Consider the following 16,201-nt stretch of genomic DNA (forward strand, 5'->3'; position numbering starts at 1 on the left):
GATGCAAGAGTGGTAAAATCTTAGTCAAGCTGATGTTAACTGTTACAAGGGCAGCATGAAAAACTAGAGAAATAGAACCAATGATGGATTTAGAAATAAATCACATTGGCTAAATCACAGTTCAATGAAGTCATGTAAGAGGATTTCAGTACCTTAATTAAACAATAATCCCTCAGAATACGAACAATACAAGATCCATCTGGAGAAAATAACAACTTGCATTTATATAGAGCTACGTAGTAAAAACATCCCAAGGTGCTTCAGAGGAGCATTATCAGGCATAATTTGACACTGAGCCACAGAAAGATATTTGGACGGGCGATCAAAAGATTCATCAAAGAGATAATTTTTAAGGAATGATAAAGGAGAGAGAGGTGGAGAGGTTCAAGGAGGGAATTCCAGAGCTTGGGGCCCAAGTGGCTGAAGGCAAGGCCACCACTGTTGGAACAATTGAAATAGGGGATAAGCAAGAAGCCAGAATTGGAAGAGTGCTGTACTCTGACAATTCATTATTACAACACAAGAGGAGGCCATTCAGCCCAGCAAGTTCATGTCTGCTCTCTGTCAAGCACTCCAGTGTGTCCCTATCCCCTGCTCAATACCTGTAGCCCTCCTAGTCGATTCACTTCAAGTGCAATGGAGTCACAGAGTGCTACAGCACAGAAAAAGGCCCTTCAGCCCATCGTGGCCGTGCCAGCCATCAAGCACCTATCTATTCTAATCCTATTTTCCAGCACTTGGCCCGTAGGCTTGTATGCTATGGCATTTCAAGTGCTCATCTAAATACTTATTAAATGTTGTCAGGGTTCCTGCCTTTACCACCCCTTCAGACAGTGTATTTCAGATGCCAACCACCCTCTGGGTGAAAAAACATTTCCTCAAATCCCCTCTAAACCTCCTGCCCCTTACCTTAAATCTATGTCCCCTGGTTATTGACCCCTCTGCTAAGGTAAAAAGTTTCTTCCTATCTACCCTATCTCTGCCCTTCATAATTTTTGTATACAACAATCAGGTCCCCCCCCCCTCAGCCTTCTCAGCTCTAAGGAAAACAACCCTAGCCTATCCAGTCTCTTTTCATAGCTGAAATGCTCCAGCCCAGGCAACATCCTGGTGAATCTCCTCTGCACCCTCTCCAGTGCAATCACATACTTCCGATAATGCGACAACCAGAACTGTACACAGTACTCCAGCTGTGGCCTAACTAGTGTTTTATACAGCTCCAGCATAACCTCCCTGCTCTTATATTCTGTGCCTCGGCTAATAAAGGCAAGTATCCCATATGCCTTCCTAACCATCTCATCTACCTGTGCCTTCAGTGATTTATGGACAAGTACACCAAGGTCCCTCTGACCCTCTGTACTTCCTAGGGTCCGACCATCCATTGTATATTCCTTTGCCTTGTTAGTCCTCCCAAAATGCATCACCTCACACTTCTCAGGATTAAATTCCATTTGCCACTGCTCTGCCCATCTTACCAGCCCATCTATATCATCCTGTAATCTAAGGCTTTCCTCCTCACTATTTACGACACCAACAATTTTCTTGTCATCTGCGAACTTATTGATCATACCTCCTATATTCACATCTAAATCATCACTTTTGAAATCATTGATTGTTTTCGCTTCCACCACTCTCGTAGGCAGAGAGTTCTAGGTCATTATCACTCACTGCGTAAAAAAGTTCTTCCTCACATTCCCCCTGCATCTCTTGCACACAACGTTCAAATAAATAAAAGGGATGGCAGGGGTGCTTCAACCTCAAGAATGCATCTCCTGTGCTATGTGGGAGCTCCAGGATGCTTTGCGTATCCTGAAGAACCATTTGTGCAGGAAGTGTGGTCAATTACGGCAGCTTAAGCTCCGGGTTTTGGAACTTAAGAGGCAGCTGGCGACACTGCGGTGCATTCATGAGAATGAGAGCTACGTGGATAGCACGTTTGTAGATGTAGTCACTCCACAGCTTAAGAGTATGCAGGGAGAGAGGGAATGGGTGACCACCAGGCAATCAAAAAGAATCAGGCAGGTGGTGCAGGAGACTCCCGAGTGCATCTCAATGTCCAACAGGTATTCAGTTCTGAATACTGAGGAAAGTGATACTTCACCTGTGGAGTGCAGACAGAGCCAGGTCCATGGCACTACAGGTGGCTCAGCTGCACAGGGAGGTACAAAGAAGACTGGAAAAGCCATAGTGATAGGTGATTCAACAGTCAGGGGAAGAGACAGACGTTTCTGTGGCCGCAGATGTGAATCCAGGATGGTGTGTTGCCTCCCTGGTGCCAGGGTCAAGGATGTCACTGAGGGGCTGCACAGCATCCAGAAGTTGTGGTCCACATCGGAACCAAGGACATAGGTAGAAAGAGGGATGTGATCTTGCAGTCAGAATTTAGGGAGCTAGGTAAGAAATTAGCAAGCAAGACCCAAAGTAGTCATCTCCGGATTACTCCCACTGTCACGCACAAGTGAGTACAGGAATAAAAGGATAAGACACAGTGGGGCGGCACAGTGGCGCAGTGGTTAGCACCGCAGCCTCACAGCTCCAGGGACCCGGGTTCAATTCTGGGTACTGCCTGTGCGGAGTTTGCAAGTTCTCCCTGTGTCTGCGTGGGTTTCCTCCGGGTGCTCCGGTTTCCTCCCACATGCCAAAGACTTGCAGGTTGATAGGTTAATTGGCCATTATAAATTGCCCCTAGTATAGGTAGGTGGTAGGGAAATATATAGGTGGTGATGTGGTAGGAATATGGGATTAGTGTAGGATTAGTATAAATGGGTGGTTGATGGTCGGCACAGACTCGGTGGGCCGAAGGGCCTGTTTCAGTGCTGTATCTTTAAACTAAACTTAAACTAAACTAAAACAGATGAATGTGTGGCTGGAAAGATGGTGCAGGAGGGAGGGCTTCAGATTCCGGGGACATTGGGACCAGCTCTGGGGGAGATGGGACCTGTACAGGCCAGACGGGTTGCACCTGAACAGAGTAAGGACTGAGTTCCTTGCGCAACTTTTTGCTAGTGCTGTTGGGAGGTTTAAATTAGTTTGGCAGGGGGATGGGGACCTGATGGTATACCCAGTTGGGACAAAATCAGAAATGAAAATGGAAGGCCGAAAGTTAATGGATGAGTCTGGAAGACAGAGGAAACAAAGGATAGCAAATTTTAAAAAAGAGTTTGGCAGTGCTCAAGGGCATCGATTTCAATTCAAGGAGTATAGCAAATAAAGCAAATGAGCTGAGGGCACAGATAGCCCCGTGGCAGTATGATAGCACAGCTATTACAGAAACATGGCTTAAGGAAGGACAGGAATGGCAGTTCAACGATCCTGGTGAGAGGATTTTCAGATGTGATAGGGAGGGGGATGAGAAAGGAGGGGGCGTGGCAATTTTGGTTAAAGAAACTATTACAGCTGTGAGAAGGGATGATACGTTGGAAGGTTAATCAAATAAAGCCATATGGATTGAGCTAAGGAACAAAAAAGGAGGAATCACACTGCTGGGAGTCTACTATAGCCCCCCAAACAGTCAGAGGAAGATAGAAGAGCAGATATGTAGGCAAATCTCTGGGAAGTACAAAAATAATAGGGCAGTAATAGTAGGGGATTTTAATTATCGCAATATTAACTGGGATAGTTTTAGTGTAAATGGAATTGAGGTGCATTCAGGAGAACTTTTTTGGCCAATACGTAGCAAGTCCAACAAGAGAGGGTGCAGTTTTAGTTTTAGGAAATGAAGCTGGGCAGGTGGAAGGAGTGGCAGTGGGACAGCATTTTGGTGGGAGTGATCATAATTCAGTCAGTTTTAACATAATTATGGAAAAGGACAGAGACAGAACAGGAGCTAAAGTTCTCAACTGGGGCAAGGCCAATGTTATTAAACAGGATTTAGCGAAAGTGGACTGGAAACAGCTACATGAAGGTAAATCAGTATCGGAACAGTGCGAGACAGTCAAAGGGGAAATTCAAGGGGTTCAGAGTAAACATGTTCCCACAAGAAAAAGGGTGAGACAGCCAAATCTAGAGCCCCATGGATGTTAAGGAGATTACAGGGTAAGATAAGGCAGAAAAGGAAACCTTATGTCCAACACCGAGAACTCAATACTACAGAAAGCCGAGAGGATTATAGAAAGTGGAGGGGTGAAATCAAAAAGGAAATTAGGAAAGCAAAGAGAGGGCATGAAAGAATATTGGCAAGCATTATCAAGGTGAATCCAAACCTGTTTTAGCAATACATTAAGAGTAAAGAGCATAACTAAGAAGGGAGTAGGGCCCAGTGTAGGCACAGTGTAGGCACAGTGGCGCAGTGGTTAGCACTGCAGCCTCACAGCTCCAGGGACCCGGGTTCGATTCTGGGCACTGCCTGTGTGGAGTTTGCAAGTTCTCCCTGTGTCTGCGTGGGTTTTCTCCGGGTGCTCCGGTTTCCTCCCACAAGCCAAAAGACTTGCAGGTTGGTAGGTAAATTGGCCATTATAAATTGTCACTAGTATAGGTAGGTGGTAGGGAAATATAGGGACAGATGGGGATGTTTGGTAGGAATATGGGATTAGTGTAGGATTAGTATAAATGGGTGGTTGATGGTCGGCACAGACTCGGTGGGCCGAAGGGCCTGTTTCAGTGCTGTATCTCTAATCTAAAAAAAAAAGACCAAAAAGGTAATCTATGTGCAGGGGCAGAAGATGTTGGTATGGTTCTTAATGAATACTTTGCGTCTGTCTTCACAAAAGAGGGGGACGATGCAGATACTGTAGTTAAGGAGGAAGAGTGTGAAGTATTGGATGTGATAAACATAGGGAGAGAGGAAGCATTAATGGGATTCGCATCCTTAAAGCTGATAAATTCCCAGGGCCAGATGAAATGTACCCTAGGCTGTTCAAAGAAGCAAGGGAGGAAACAGCAGAAGGTCTGACCATGATTTTCCAATCCTCACGGGATACAGGTGTGGTGCCAGGGGATTGGAGAACTGCTCTGTTTAAAAAGGGAGCGAAAGATAGAGCGAATAATTACAGGCCAGTCAGTCTAACCTCAGAAGTGGGCAAATTAATGGAATCCATTCTAAGAGAAAGGATAAACTGTCACGAGAAAGGCATAGGTTAATCAAGAATAATCAACATGGATTTGCTAAGGGAAGATCTTGTTTGACCAACTTGATCAACTTTTTTGAAGAAGTAATGAGGAAGATAGGTGAGGGTAGTACAGTTGATGTGGTCTACATGGATTTTAGTAAGGCTTTTGACAAGGTCCCACATGGCAGACTGGTTAAAAAAAGAAAATTCCATGAGATCCAGAGAAATGCAGCAAGGTGGAAACAAAATTGGCTCAGTGACAGGAAACAAAGGGTAATTGTTGACGGGTGTTTTAGCGATTGGACAGCTGTTTCCAGTGGCATTCCGCAGGGCTCAGTTCCAGGTCCTCATCTTTTTGTGGTAATTTCTTAACGTCCTGGACATAAATGTAGGTGGCATGATTAAGAAGTTTGCAGACGACACAAAGATTGGCCGTGTGGTAGATGGCGAGGAGGGCAGCTGTAGGCTGCAGGAAGATATTGATGGCCTGGTCAAATGGGCAGACAAGTGGTAAATGGTATTCAACCTGGAGAAGTGTGAGGTGACGCATTTGGGAAGTCAAACAAGGCAAAGGAATACATAATTAACGGGAATTTTTTTTTAAATTCATTCATGGGATGTGGGCGTCGCTGGCCAGGCCAGCATTTATTGCCCATCCTTAATTGCCCTTGAGAAGGTGGTGGTGAGCTGCCTTCTTGGACCGCTGCAGTCCATGTGGGGCAGGTACACCCACAGTGCTGTTAGGAAGGGAGTTCCAGGATTTTGACCCAGTGACAGTACGCCCAGAGTGCTGTTAGGAAGGGAGTTCCAGGATTTTGACCCAGCGACAGTGAAGGAACGGCGATATAGTTCCAAGTCAGGATGGTGTGTGACTTGGAGGGGAACTTGCAGGTGGTGGTGTTCCCATGTAAGTGTGCCCTTGTCCTTCTAGTTGGTAGAGGTCGCGGGTTTGGAAGGTGCTGTCGAAGGAGACTGGGTGCATTGCTGCAGTGCATCTTACAGATGGTACACACTGCTGCCACTGTGCGTCGGTGGTGGAGGGAGTGAATGTTTGTAGATGGGGTGCCAATCAAGCAGGCTGCTTTGTCCTGGATGGTGTTGAGCTTCTTGAGTGTTGTTGGAGCTGCACCCATCCAGGCAAGTGGAGAGTATTCCATCACACACCTGACTTGTGCCTTGTAGATGGTGGACACGCTCTGGGGAGTCAGGAGGTGAGTTACTCGCCTCTGGATTCCTAGCCTCTGACCTGCTCTTGTAGCCACGGTATTTATATGGCTACTCCAGTTCAGTTTCTGGTCAATGGTAGCCCCTAAGATGTTGATAGTGGGGGATTCAGCGATGGTAATGCCGTTGAATGTCAAGGGGAGATGGTTTGATTCTCTCTTGTTGGAGATGGTCATTGCCTGGCACTTGTGTGACGTGAAAGTTACTTGCCACTTATCAGCCCAAGCCTGGATATTGTCCAGGTCTTGCTGCATTTCTGCACGGACTGCTTCAGTATCTGAGGGGTCACGAATGGTGCTGAACATTGGGCAATCATCAGCGAACATCCCCACTTCTGACCTTATGATTGAAGGAAGGTCATTGATGAAGCAGCTGAAGATGGTTGGGCCCAGGACACTACCCTGAGGAACTCCTGCAGTTATGTCCTTGAGCTAAGATGATTGACCTCCAACAACCACAACCATCTTCCTTTGTGCTAGGTATGACTCCAGCCAGCGGAGGGTTTTCCCCCTGATTCTCATTGACCTCAGTTTTGCTAGGGCTCCTTGATGCCATTCTCGGTCAAATGCTGCCTTGAGGTCAAGGGCAGTCACTCTCACCTCACCTCTTGAGTTCAGCTCTTTTGTCCATGTTTGAACCAAGGCTGTAATGAGGTCAGGAACTGAGTGGCCCTGGCGGAACCCAAACTGAGCGTCACTGAGTAGGTTATTGCTAAGCAAGTGCCACTTGATGGCACTGTTGATGACACCTTCCATCACTTTGCTGATGATTGAGAGTAGGCTGATGGGACGGTAGCTGGCCGGATTGGACTTGTCCTGCTTTTGGTGTACAGGACATACCTGGGCAATTTTCCACATTGCAGGATAGATGCCAGTGTTGTAGCTGTACTGGAACAGCTTGGCTAGGGGCGCGGCAAGTTCTGCACCTCACGTCTTCAGTACTATTACCGGAATACTGTCAGGGCCCATAGCTTTTGCAGTATCCAGTGCCTTCAGTCGTTTCTTGATATCACGCGGAGTGAATCGAATTGGCTGAAGTCTGGCATCTGTGATGCTGGGGACTTCAGGAGGAGGCCGAGATGGATTATCAACTCAGCACTTCTGGCTGAAGATTGTTGCAAATGCTTCAGCCTTATCTTTCGCACTGATGTGCTGGGCTCCCCCATCATTGAGGATGGGGATATTTGTGGAGCCACCTCCTCCAGTTAGTTGTTTAATTGTCCACCACCATTCTCGGCTGGATGTGACAGGACTGCAGAGCTTAGATCTGATCCGTTGGTTATGGGATCGCTTAGCTCTGTCTATCGCATGCTGCTTACGCAGTTTGGCATGCAGGTAGTCCTGGGTTGTAGCTTCACCAGGTTGACACCTCATTTTGAGGTACGCCTGGTGATGCTCCTGGCATCCCCTCCTGCACTTTTCATTGAACCAGGGTTGGTCTCCTGGCTTGATGGTAATGGTAGAGTGGGGGATATGCCATGAAGTTTCAGATTGTGGTTGAGTACAATTCTGCTGCTGCTGATGGCCCACAGCGCCTCATGGATGCCCAGTTTTGCATTGCTAGATCTGTTCGAAATCTATCCCATTGAGCACGGTGATAGTGCCACACAACACAATGGACAGTATCCTCAATGTGAAGGCGGGAGTTCGTCTCCACGAGGACTGAGCGGTGGTCACTCCTACCAATACTGTCATGGACAGATGCAACTGTGGCAGGCTGATAGGTGAGGACGAGGTCAAGTATGTTCTTCCCTCGTGTTGGTTCCCCCACCACCTGCCACAGACCCAGTCTAGCAGCTATGTCCTTTAGGACTCGGCCAGCAGTGGTGCTACCGAGCCACTCTTGGTGATGGACATTGACGTCCCCCACCCAGAGTACATTTTGTGCCCTTACCACCCTCAGTGCTTCCTCCAAGTGGTGTTCAACATGGAGGAGTACTGACTCATCAGCTGAGGGAGGGCGATAGGTGGTAATCAGTAGGAGGTTACCTTGTTTATGTTTGATCTGATGCCATGAGACTTCATGGGGTCCGGAGTCGATGTTGAGGACTCCCAGGGCAACTCCCTCCCTACTGTATACCACTGTGCCACCACCTCTGCTGGGTTTGTCCTGCCGGTGGGACAGGACATACCCAGGGATAGTGATGGCAGTGTCTGGGACATTGTCTGTAAGGTATGATTCCGTGAGTATGACTATGTCAGGCTGTTGCTTGACTAGTTTGTGAGACAGCTCTCCCAACTTTGGCACAAGCCCCCAGATGTTAGTAAGGAGGACTTTGCAGGGTCGACAGGGCTGGGTTTGCCGTTGTCGTTTCCGGTGCCTAGGTCGATGCCGGATGGTCTGTCCGCTTTCATTCCTTTTTATTGACTTCGTAGCGGTTAGGTACAATTGAGTGGCTTGCTAGGCCATTTCAGAGGGCATGTAAGAGTTAACCACATTGCTGTGGGTCTGGAGTCACATGTAGGCCAGACCAGGTAAGGACAGCAGATTTCCTTCCCTAATTAGTGAACCAGATGGGTTTTTACAACAATTGACAATGGTTTCATGGCCATCATTAGACTCGCTATTAATTCCAGATTTATTAATTAAATTCAAATTCCACCTTCTGCTGTGGTGGGATGTGAACTCATGTCCCCAAAGGAATACCCTGGGTCTCTGGGTTACTAGTTCAGTGATAATACTACTACGCCACCGCCTACTGAGAAATGTAGAGGAAGTGAGGGACCTTGGAGTGAATGTCCACAGATTTCTGAAGGTAGTAAGGACAGGTCGATAAGGTGGTTAAGAAGGCATATGGAATGCTTTCCTTTATTTGCCGAGGTATAGAATTTAAGAGCAGAGAGGTTCTGTGGAACAGTATAACTCATTGGTTAGGCCATAACTTGAGTACTGTGTGCAGTTCTGCTCACGTCATTACTGAAAGGATTTAACTGCACGAGCGAGGGTTCAGAGGAGTTTGACGACGATGTTGCCAGGACTGGAAAAATGCAGCTATAAGGAAAGATTGGATCGGCTGGGGTTGTTCTCCTTGGAACAGAGAAGGCTGAGGGGAGATCTGATCGAAATGTACAAAATTTTGAGGGACCGGGATAGGGTGGAGGTGAAGGCTCTATTCACCTTAGCAGAGAGGTCATAGGGGAGCATAGATTTAAAGTGATTGGCAGAAAAATTAGAGGGGAGATGAGGAAAAACCTTTTCACCCAGAGAGTGGTGGGGGTCTGGAACTCACTGCCTGAAAGGGTAGTTGAGGCAGAAACCCTCAACTCATTCAAAAGAAGTCTGGATGTGCACCTCAAGTGCCGTAATCTTCAGGACTACGGACCAAATGCCGGAAGGTGAGATTAGAATAGGTGGATCATTCTTCGGCCAGCACAGACACGATGGTCCAAATGGCTCTTTCTGTGCCTTAAACTTTCAATGATTCTATGATTCTATTCATGTCTCCAGTATTTGTACCATCACTAATGGTTACAGCTATTATCTAAACCTGGGATAATCTTGTGCACCTTTATCTCCTTTGCTCCATGGAGAACAACCCCAGCTTCTCAATCTAACCTTGCAACTAAAATCTCTCATCCCTGGAACCATTCTGGTAAATCTCTTCTGCACCCTCTCTAGGACCCTCACATCCTTCCTAAAATGTGGTGACCAGAACTGGATGCAATAGTCCAGCTGTGGCCGAACCAGAGCTTTATAAAAGTTCAGCATAACTTCCTGCTTTTGTACTCAATACCTCTATACACAAATCCTAAGATCCCAGATACTTTGCTAACTAGTCTCAATATGTCCTGCCACCTTCAAAGATCAATGTACACGAGCCCCAGGCCCCTCTGTCTCTGTACACTCTTTAGAAATGTGCCATTAGGTCTATATTGCCTCTCCCTATCCCATCTGCCAAAATGCATCACCTCACACTTCTCTGTATTAAATTCCATCTGCCACTTGTCTGCCCATTCTGCTAGCCTATCTATGCCCTGTTGTATTCGACTGGTATCATCCTCACTGCCTTTCATAACTATAAGTTTGGTGTCATCGACTAATTTTGAAATTTTACTCTGTATTCCAACATCCAAGTCATTTATATATATTTTAAAAAGCAGTGGTCCGAGCACTGAACCTTGGGGAACACAACTGTCTCCCATTTTCCAGTCTGAAAAATAACCATTTACCACTACTTGCAGTTTTTCATCCTTAAGCCAATTTTTTATCCAAGCTGACACTGACCCTCCTATTCCATAAGCCTCAATTTTGTTAATCAGCCTTTAAGTGGTACTTTATCAAAAGCTCTCTCAAAATCTATATCGACAATCCATTGCTTTCCCTTCATCAACCTTCTTCTGTTACTTCATCAAAAAAATTCAATTAGTCAGTCACTACAACTACTAGTCAAGCCTTTTACAAATCCGTGCTGGCTCTGCTTAATTAACTCAAAGGCTCTACAATTGCCTACTGAGTTTTTTCCCTGATTGTTATTTCTAAAACTTTGCCCACCACTGAAGTTAAACTGACCGCCCTGTAGTTCCATGGAATGTCCTTATATCCTTTCTTGAATAAGGGTGTAACATTTGCCACTCTCCAATCCTTTGGCACCTGATTACTGAGGGAAGCGAGAGAGGAAATAGCTGGGGCCTTAACAGATATCTTTGCAGCATCCTTAAACACGGGTGAGGTCCCGGAGGACTGGAGAATTGCTAATGTTGTCCCCTTGTTTAAGAAGGGTAGCAGGGATAATCCAGGTAATTATAGACCGGTGAGCCTGACGTCAGTGGTAGGGAAGCTGCTGGAGAAGATACTGAGGGATAGGATCTATTCCCATTTGGAAGAAAATGGGCTCATCAGTGATAGGCAACATGGTTTTGTGCAGGGAAGGTCATGTCTTACCAACTTAATAGAATTCTTTGAGGAAGTGACAAAGTTGATTGATGAGGGAAGGGCTGTCGATGTCATATACATGGACTTCAGTAAGGCGTTTGATAAGGTTCCCCATGGCAGGCTGATGGAGAAAGTGAAGGCGCTTGGGGTCCAAGGTGTACTAGCTAGATGGATAAAGAAGTGGCTGGGCAACAGGAGACAGAGAGTAGCAGTAGAAGGGAGTTTTTCAAAATGGAGACGTGTGACCAGTGGTGTTCCACAGGGATCCGTGCTGGGACCACTGTTGTTTGTGATATACATTAATGATTTGGAGGAAAGTATAGGTATACTGATTAGCAAATTTGCAGACGACACTAAGATTGGTGGAGTAGCAGATAGTGAAGGGGACTGTCAGAGAATACAGCAGAATATAGATAGATTGGAGAGTTGGGCAGAGAAATGGCAGATGGAGTTCAATCAGGGCAAATGCGAGGTGATGCATTTTGGAAGATCCAATTCAAGAGTGAACTATACAGTAAATGGAAAAGTCCTGGGGAAAATTGATGTCCAGAGAGATTTGGGTGTTCAGGTCCACTGTTCCCTGAAGGTGGCAACGCAGGTAAATAGAGTGGTCAAGAAGGCATACGGCATGCTTTCCTTCATCGGACGGGGCATTGAGTACAAGAGTTGGCAGGTCATGTTACAGTTGTATAGGACTTTGGTTCGGCCACATTTGGAATACTGCGTACAGTTCTGGTCGCCACATTATCAAAAGGATGTGGATGCTTTGGAGAGGGTGCAGAGGAGGTTCACCAGGATGTTGCCTGGTATGGAGGGCGCTAGCTATGAAGAGAGGTTGAGCAGATTAGGATTATTTTCATTAGAAAGACGGAGGTTGAAGGGGGACCTGATTGAGGTGTACAAAATCATGAGAGGTATAGACAGGGTGGATAGCAAGAGGCTTTTTCCCAGAGTGGGGGTTTCAATTACTAGAGGACACGAGTTCAAAGTGAAAGGGGAAAAGTTTAGGGGGGATATGCGTGGAAAGTTCTTTACGCAGAGGGTGGTGGGCACCTGGAACGCATTGCCAGCGGAGGTGGTAGATGCGGGCACGATGGAGTCTTTTAAGATGTATCTAGACAGATACATGAATGGGCAGGAAGAAAAGAGATACAGAACCTTAGAAAATAGGCGACATGTTTAGAGAGAGGATCTGGATCGGCGCAGGCTTGGAGGGCCGAAGGGCCTGTTCCTGTGCTGTAATTATCTTTGTTTGTTGTTCTCTCCTGTATCTTGGGAAGATTGGAACATTATGGCAAATGCTTCCGTTATCTCCACTTCCACTCTCTTCAGCAGGGTGTAGGGGTTGCAGTAAGTTACATAGGGAGGGATGAGGCCATGGAGGGGTTTGAAAGCAAGGATGAGAATTTTAAAAATTGAGAATATGGAATAAAAATGGCTCTATTGAAGCAAAAATGAGAGTTGGATTTCAAAATTCTTAATCACAAGTATGGCAAACTGGAATTCCACTATCACCACTGTGTACTGTTGTATGTTTGGTTTTTCTGCTACCACCTTAGTATACCTAGTTCGTCTAGCTTAGAGAGATTACTGAGTCTTCAGTACTTTGAACAATAACTATTTTATTACATTCTAACTACGTACAGCTTTACACAAGTCTGTATGACTTCTCTGATTCCACATCGCATCTCCCTCCAGTCTCTCTCACATGTGATCTCTTACATCATCATGCTGGGAGGTATTCCTTACACTGTCTTAATCATTAACCCTTTCAGACCCTTATACTGCACTTCCCAAGTCTTTACCCATATGTATATATTTCTACGTTCACTTTTTTTTTACATTTTTATTTTTACATACTACCCATCTCTCCCCCCCCCCACCCCCCCACCCCACGCCCCAAGTCACTGCCATCACAAATTCAATCTTTGTTGTTGTCAGACTCGGAAGATCAATAGTCTTTCTCTGAACTCTTTGTTTCTTGACTTGGATGGCTTTCATTGAGGTTTGTAGTATCCGCTGCTTTCTGAATTTACAGTTCAACATCTGGGTTGTCCAAATATATGACTGATTGACGTCTTTGATGAATAGGAATAAGATTCCTCCTGTTTCTTCTTATAGTACGTTCCGAAATATGCACTAAGTAAGATCTCTGTTGATTCTCATCTCTCTGGACAATTACTCCTTCTCTGCCTTTGTCTCATACCCATACTTTTTGTCCTTCTGTCAACCTAGGTAGGTTCCTGATATGGCATTTCTTATTAATAATTACAGCCTTTTGCTTTCGGTAAGACTTTTCTGTCTTGAACTCTCTGATAATCCTGGACTTCTAGCCCTGGAAGTAACTTTATGGGAAAATTGGAGATTGTGTTCTAAGCTTCCTTCGCATCAACTGTTCTGATGATGCTAATCCACATAGCAATGGAGTAGTTCTGTAGTTCAGGGGTGTCATTTGAAAATCTTCATTTTTCAACAGTGCTTTGATAGTTCTGACTCCTCTCTCAGCTTCACCATTAGATTGTGGACATCTCGGGGAACTTGTCAGATGTATCCACAGTTTTCCACAAAGTGCATGAAGCAGTTGTTTGAAAATTGTGATCCATTATCGGAAACTATCTGGTTAGGTATACCATGTGTTGCAAAGATTTCCTGGAACACTCAGATGACTGTCTCTATTGTCGTTGTGTACAAACAGTTGACCTCAATCCACCTTGAAAAATAGTTGATGACAATCAGGTAGGATTTTTCATTAAACTTGAATAGATGCATCCCCAAAAATTCTCACAGTCTGGTTGGGAAATGGGCAGAGATAAGGGGTTCCCTCTGATCTTTTCTGTGCACTGCTCATAACTGGTTATTCGAAATCATTTCTTCCATATCTTGCGATACTCTTGGCCACCACATGGATAACTGAGCCAATGCTCTATATTTCGTTGTACCCAAGTGGCCCTGGTGTATCTTCTCCAAGATGTCTACCTGGAGTGAATCTAGAAGCACCAGCCCGTCATCATATACCAGAAAATAAAATGCCTTCTGGGTTCAAAGAAAATTTTCATCCTCTTACCACTGGGACTCTGTTGCGGCCAGCCTTGCTTGCAATAGTGGCAGATATAGACGCATTCCTCATCTTGCATCTGAGCATAACGACTTTCTTGGAGCCTTTTTGAACTTGCCGGCCATTGTGATGCAGTGAACTGAGAACATGACCCAATTTCATGAATAAAATTAATATTCTGTTGTATAGGATGGTCAACAGTAGCTCTGGACAATGCATATGCTGTCATTTGATGCTTGCTCTGTACACATACTGTTCCATACATGAACCTCATTAGCCTCAACCAGAATCTTGGGATTCTCGGAGGCATCCTAGCGTGTGCTTTTTCATCAAGTAAGGAAACTAGGGGTTTGTGGTCTTTCTTCATGACAACCTTTAAGCTGATAATATAATCTCAGAACTTCTCACAAGCCCACGTGACTGCGAGACCTTCTTCGTCTATGACAGGGTATCTCGTTTCAATCTCAGACAATGCTTGTGATGCATAATAAACTGGTCTTTGACATCCATCTGGCTATTCTCGATCAAGGATTGCCCCTATCCCTGTAGATGAGGCGTCTGTTGCAGTTGTGGTTGGCAGGTGAGGGGTTATAATGTGCTAAGATATCCCGTGAAATCAGCATCTCCTTGATCCTTTGAAATGCTTGCTCCTGATGTTCATCTCAATGCCATGCTCGAGCTTTCCTTAATAGTTGTTATAAGGGCTCAGTAACTTGTGCTAGATTGGGTAAAAATTTTGTCAACTGATTAACCATTCCAAGGAATTGTTGAAGATCTTGGACAGAAGTAGGAAGTGGGAATTCACAAATGGTTCTTCTCTTTTGCAGGTCTGCCTTTATGGCATTGCTACTAACAATGTGTCCTAAAGACATTTTTGAAAATTCACACTTTTCATTAAGTGTCAGGCCTTCTTCTCGTAGACGATTCAAAACCGCTCTAACCGTCAGGTCATGTTCTTCAATGGATTCACCATGGACTAAAATGTCGTCCGTATGGCATATTACTCCTTTAAGACCCTATAGAATGTTCGACATAGTTCTTTGGAATATTTCCAGTGCCGAAATTGTACCGAATGGTAAACGATTAAAGCAAAATCTTCCAAATGGAATAATGAAGGTGATCAGTAACCTTGACTTGTTATCCAATGAAACTTGCCAAAAGCCACTTAGGTCAAGCTTCGTGAACATAGTACTTTTGGATAACTTTGCCAAGCTTTTGTCCACTGAGGACATCAGATGAACTTTTTTTGCCACAGCCTTATTAAGCAAATGCGAAGAGTACCATTAGGTTTAGGAACTGGAACCATTCCTAAACACCACTCTGTAGGTTCAGTGACAGGAGAAATGACTCCCATCTTCTAGCTGATGTTGGACTTGCTTCATTAGTGGGAACGGTATTTTCCTAGGCATGAAAAGGCATACTGGTTAGCATCTTTTCTCAACATAATGTTGTATTCAGTATTCGTAGACCAGTAAATAATTTTGGGAAGTCTCTTTTTTTTGGATTGCTGCTGCTTTACTTCTTTTATTTGTCTTATGAGTTGAAGGTCAATACAAGCTCTTCTATTTAAGAGAGAGAATCCTTGATTCCGTAGAACATACTGTGTTTCCAATATCTGCTTTCCCTTGTACTGGAGTATTACCTGTAGCTTTCCCTTGACTTTCAGTTAAATCCCTCCTGGGCCATGTAACTGACTTTTGCAAATAATGCATTGAAAACCACGGTTTGTTGTCTGATAAGACCATTACACTTGTTCGTGCCCAGTTTAAAATTAGTGATATGTCCATCGACATATACATCTGTAGACCAAAATGCTTGATTAGGATCATTGATCTCGCCAAGGAAGTTTTTCCTCCTGATGGAGATTGTTCAACTTCATTAACAACTCTCTGCTTGAAGACTTTTTCTTTCGAACTTGTAGGAGTAGAGATTTTACTTTGGCACATCTTACCAACATGGCCTATTTTCTTACAGTGGAAGTATTCTGCTTTGTTTGCAGGAC

General features: G+C 45.0%; 1 protein-coding gene across 2 annotated transcripts in view; it reads right to left on the minus strand.

Annotated features, from left to right (window-relative positions):
* mindy4 (MINDY lysine 48 deubiquitinase 4) overlaps positions 1-16,201 on the minus strand; it is a 305,544-nt gene that overhangs the window by 43,532 nt on the left and 245,811 nt on the right. The window lies entirely within an intron of this gene.

This window comes from Heterodontus francisci, chromosome 2 (assembly GCF_036365525.1).
Source record: "Heterodontus francisci isolate sHetFra1 chromosome 2, sHetFra1.hap1, whole genome shotgun sequence".
NCBI lineage: Eukaryota > Metazoa > Chordata > Chondrichthyes > Heterodontiformes > Heterodontidae > Heterodontus > Heterodontus francisci.